The following is a 6,018-nucleotide window of genomic DNA, read 5'->3' on the forward strand; positions in this document are numbered from 1 at the left end:
CATAAGAAAGGAAGAAGGGGGCAGAGAGTTAATTTAACAGTAAACAGATACAAAGGGGAAATAAAGACTTTCTTAGGTAAACAAAAGTTGAGAGTTCACCACTAGACCTCTCTTGCAAGAAATACTGAAAGTTTTTCAAGCTGAAATGAAAAGATGCTAGTCAGTAACATGAAAACACATGAAAGTATACAACATACTGGTAAACATGAATAGATAGAATTAGAAATCATAACCGTGTCAGGATTGTGTGTTAACCACTAAACAATAGTAAAGGTTAAAGGAAAAGATTGTTTTTAAAAAACTATAGCTACTATAGTTAATGAACACACAACATAAAAGAAGTAAACTCTGCCATCAAAAACATAAAAAGGGATTCTTGCTTGCCCTTCCAGACAGTCCTTTCTGGCGGCCCTCATGCCTGCTGGTCTACCTTCTCCCTCAGTGCCAACACCCGGATGGGGTAGAAACACATTTTGTAGTTCCAAACTTGAAACTAAGAACTCTTTTTGTAACTGAATGGACCCTCATATGGAATACAAAATTCTTCAAATGAGAATTTTAAAATACAAACCTTAGGAAGTACAAGATTGTAAATAGAAAGATCCTGAACTAACCTCTTCCCACAGACATATCAACTCTATAGCTACAAGTGGAACAATTCCCTCTGAAAATGACCTGAAAACTAGCTGAACAGCTCCTTCACCTCAAATGAGATAAGAGCCACATGAAGGCAGGTTGGAGAGGCTGAAACTCATTCTCTCCATAAACCCAACCAGCAGCCCAGTGACCCACACTCAGGAGGGAACTCACAAACCCAGAGCTTCTCCTTGAGGAGTGAAGGGTTCATACCCCATATCAGGCATCCCAATTCTTAACCCTGGCACCTGAGAAATGAGCTCCAAAAATATCCGACTTTGAAAACAGAATAGTGATGACTTCCACAAGTCCCAAAGGGCTGTAGCAAACTGAGAAACACTTCTTAAAAGGCCAGTTCACAGACTCACCCAACCCACTGCCCAGGGCAAAAGCCACAGTTTGGAAAGCACCTGACTTTGTCGAAGAGACTCATTTGCTAATCTTAAAGCATCAGCCTGAGGGGCAGGGGCCTATTGGGATACTGTCTGGGGACTGCTGAGAGGCACTGGTGAGAGCCATTTTGTGCTCTCTCTACTCTGCTAAAGCCAGCAGGCAACAAGTGACATTTTTTCCCCCTTTTTCGTGTGTTCTTCTCTGCCTCACTAAAGCCAGTGGGCATCATCACTGCATTATCACTCTCTGACTCACTAAAGCCGCAGGGGCCATCCTTGTACTCTTCTCCCTCTTCCTCTCTAAAGCTGGTGGGAGCCAACTCTGAGCAATCTTTCTGCCTTGCCTAAAGTGGTGGATACCATCTTTGCACTTCCCCTCTGCCTCGCTCCACAGTATCAGTATCTCCCATAGCGGGGCTGTTATACAGGTCTGGTCTTTATTTATTTATTTATTTTACATCTGGTGCCCTAATTTTTTGTGGCTATAACCCAGGGGGAACCCTTAAGCACCTAGCTCTAGAGGCCAGGGGGTCTTGCATTCCTGGGTCCCATGGAACTATAACAATTTAAGAGACAGTTGGCAGATTACCGCCCCCAGGACATTGCACAGATATCAGAATGAAACATAGCCCTAGCCTTCCTGAGAAAGTGGCCCATTTTGTATCTAAGAGCTTTGGACTGAGGGGCAGGCTTCTGGTAGAGCACATTTTTAGAGGCCTAATGAAGCCAAAAGAGGGCAACTGCACTCTCTGTGTGCTTTTCCTCTTCCTCACTCCAGCTTGCTGCTATCTCCCAGAAAGGAGCTTATACCCTTGTATCGCATCCTGATTTTTGAAGATACTGCTAGGGGGCATTTCTATGTTGCCTGATTTTGGATGCCAGAGGGCCTGATGTTCCAGAGTCCCACGGGAATATAACCAATGAAGAAAGTGTTCTTTAACAGCTACTGCCCTCAAGGCACGGTAAGAGGCAACAGACCAAGAGCTCGATCTCTCTGTGTCTATAAGCTTGACAGCAGACCATGGGGCAAGTTTCTAATTAAACACATTTCTAAGGCCTGACAGTAAACGTTTTCATAGACCTTGGAATGTGGGTACTATCTAAATGCTCTCCCTCTACCATGCTCCAGAGTGCCATTATTTCCTGAACAGGAGCTCTTACATAGGACTAGTGCCATAGTCTTTACATCTGGTGACCTGCTTTTTGCAGCTGCCACACAGGGGATGCCCCTTGATAGCCTGGCTCTGGTGCCCAGGAGAGCTTGAGCCCCTATTTTTTGCAACTGACACCCAGGGAGCACCTCCAGATCACCTGGTACAGAGGCCAGGGAGTTTTACAATTGCAATACTATAGGACTGTATGTATTTGCATACTTTAAAAGCTGCTGCCTCAGGATCTGGCTTCCGATCAGCCTGAAACTAGTTGCTGACTGAGATCTCTCCCTTGTAACATTTAACAGGTCTCAGCTCACCCTTGACAACTGAAAGTTATTACAAATAGAAGAGGCTGCTTGAACAATCACAAAGGTTCAAGAGATAACCAAGAGCTAAGGCAGGGTTGAACGATAAGTTTCATCTCCTATGAAGAGGCCACTCATTCAAGACTGTGAGAGCTAGCTGTTTCATCTAATATATAGAAACACAGAGCTAAGCAAAATGAGGAAACAGAAATATGTTCCAAACCAAAAATGAGAAAAATCTCAAATGAAAAGAGATAAATAAATTACCTGATAAAGAGTTCAAAGTAATGAACTTTAAATGGTTTACTGAACTTGGAAGAAAATGAACACAGTGAGAACTCTAACAAAGAGACAGAAAATATAAAAATTACCAAACAGAAGTCACAGAGCTGAAGATATATTAGCTGAATTGAAAAATACATTAGAGGGGTTCAACAACAGATTAGATTAAGCAGAAGTAGGGATCGGTGATCTTAGGATAAGGCAGTTGAACTCACCCAGCCAGCAACAAAAAGAAAAAATATTAAAAAGTGAAGATTGCTTAAAGGACTCATAAGACAACATTAAGCAAATTTTATAACAGTCCCAGAAGGAAAAAAGAAAAGGGGCAAAAAAATTATTTAGAAAAATAATGGCTAAAATCTTCCTTAACCTGGGGAAGGAAACAGCCATTCATATCCAGGAAGTTTATGGAGTTCTAAATAAGGTGAACCCAAAGAGATCTATACCATGTAAATCATAATTAAAACATCAAAAGTTAATGATAAAGACAATCTTAAAAGTATCAAGAGAAAAACAACTTGTTAGGTACAAGGAAACCTCAAAAGACAACCAATATATTTTAAGCAAAAATTTTGCAGGCCAGAAAAGAGTGGCACTATATATTTAAAGTGTAAAAGAAAAAAAAAAATCTTTCAAGAATACTTACCCAGCAAAGTTATAATTTAAATTGAAGAAGAGATAAAAACAAAAAAAAAAAAAAAAATTCCCATTAAAAATGTTAAAAGGTCTTCTTGAAACTGAAAGAGTGCTAATTAGTATCAAGAAACTATGAAAGTATAAAACTGGTAAAGGTAAATACATAGCAAAGGTTGTGGATTAATTACAAAACTAGCATGAAGCTAGTATGAAGGTTAAAAGGCAAAAGCAGTAAAAACTATAGCTACAATAATTAAGGAATACACAGATAAAAAGATTGAAAATGTGACATCAAAAGTAAAATGTGGGGTGACTATAATTTAGAGTTTGAGAATGTGTTCCAAATTAAGTATGAACTTAAAATAGACTTATAAACATAAGTTGTTATATGTAAGTGTCATGGTAACCACAATACAAAAATCCATAGTTGATATTCACAAGATAATTTGAAAGAAATCTAAGTACACCACTAAAGTTATCAAACCATAAAGGAGAGAAAGAGGAATAAACAGAGGAAATACAAAATAGCCAGAAAATAATTAAGAAAATGTCTGTAAGTACATGTCTATCAATAATTTAAATGAAAATGTGCTAAATTCTCCAATTAAAAGGTATAGAGTGGCTGAATAAAATTAATACCCATCCATATGCTGCCTACAAGAGATTCATTTCAGAAGGACACACAGACTAAAATTGAAAGGATGGAAAAACATGTTCCATGCAAATAGAAACCAAAAGAAAGCCAGGATATGGTTCAGACAGACAGACAATTTGCAGCTGGTGCAGACCATCGGCCATCCCTGATGGAATATGTAGTTTCCCAGGTCCCACTGACCTGACATTTTCTTGAGAGGAAGAACATGTGTCTCATGGAGGAAACCAGCTTTCTGGGAAAAAAGACTAAAGGATTGTACACCCTGAACAAGTGCAAACTGACGAGGAAAAGACAAGTTCTTCATGTCATAGAGAAAGCCAGGGGTAGCTTTCTCCACAGGCTTGGGAAACCCGCAGCAGAAGGTATCCCAGAACAGGCCTCTGTCAGATTGCCACCTCTTATGGAATATGGAGAATGCATTACCTTGGGACTAAGATATTTTCTAGTTGCTTGTTTTCTTAATAAATCAAATTTTCATAATTTAATCTAAAAGTTAGATAATGCTTTAACAACTCCACCCCTCCTAAGACTCCAAAAATGAAATACTAAATATCCCCATGGAATTTATGACCAAAAGTAAAGTGATAGAGGAAGAAATTTTCAGTTAGTCATTTGACCACTTCTGTGACAATACCCACTGATGAACTTTATTTGTGATTTGTTGTTGTTGTTGCATTCTTTAACTTGTTGGTCTATTTGAGATATTTCTGTGTTATCAGACTTATTAACTTTAAAAAAGAAAATTAAAAGGTCTTTTTTTAATATTTTAAAGTTTGCCGACATGTTATAAACATCTTCAAAGCACTTTAAAATTTTTCAGAGTGCTTAAATCAAGCAGTACTTGTCATCTACTCTTGTATTCTTTAACTAGACAAACTGTCCTTGAATCTGGGTTTTTCCAAATTCTCAGAGGGTTATTTAAAATTTTTGTTATATGTTAAAATATATTTTGAAAGAGACGTTATTTTTAGGAATCAAAGTTGTAAAAATTTGCCTGATTTTAAAAAGAACCCCTACTTCTCAAGACATAATCCAGCATCACGCTACACAGAGCCAGGCTCAGTGCAGATGTGCTTTCTTTATAGTGGCTCTAAAAAGTTTGTATTTATTATACGTAAAATGTTTAATTAAAAATGGAATTAAAGAAAGCTAGGGTATAGTCATTCTATATCGAACAGAAGAGACTTTTAAACAAAGACTGTAATAAGAGACATAGAAAGGAAAAACATAATGATAAAGGAGTCAACCCAACAAGAGGATATAAATATTTATGTACCCAACAAAGGAGCACATAATATATAAAGCAAATATATGAGACCTAAGGGGTAAGTTTGCCTAAGAGTAGAAATAGACAGCAAAACAATAGTAGGGGACTTTAATACTCCACCTACATCCATAGATAGATCAGCCAGAAAGAAAATCAATTAAAAAAATGGCAGTTCTGGTCAAGATGTCAGAGTAGGAAAATGCTATGCTGACCTCCTCTCACAACCACATTGAAATTAAAATTAACCTACATAACAACCAACAATGAGAATCGCTTGGTATAGCTGAACTGAAATCTTATAACTAAGGGTATACAGACGCTATACCAAGACTAGTAGGAGTGGCGGAGGTGCAAAACATGCTGGTTCCACATCCACTATAGGGATTGAGAATACAGAGGGATATTTCAGCTGTAGAGGTGCCCCCAGGGAAGCAAGGGGTCTCAGATCCACACTGGGCTTTCCAGCCTGGAGCATCAGTGCTGGAAAGAAAAAATCCTTCCTGCTGTGAAAACCAGTGGAGATTGTGGCTGAGTGAGAAAGAGGGCTGCAGGAGTCCCAATAACTCCTTTTAAAGGAGTAAGTCTGACTGGCTCACTTGCTCTGCACTCCAGCACTGGAGCAACATCTCAGAAGGCACCAGGGACGTTTGGGGGTGTGGTGGGGGGAATTGAGTGTCTCGCTTCAGACAAG

The sequence above is a fragment of the Pteropus vampyrus genome, unplaced genomic scaffold (assembly GCF_000151845.1).
Source record: "Pteropus vampyrus isolate Shadow unplaced genomic scaffold, Pvam_2.0 Scaffold389, whole genome shotgun sequence".
In the NCBI taxonomy this organism is placed as follows: domain Eukaryota; kingdom Metazoa; phylum Chordata; class Mammalia; order Chiroptera; family Pteropodidae; genus Pteropus; species Pteropus vampyrus.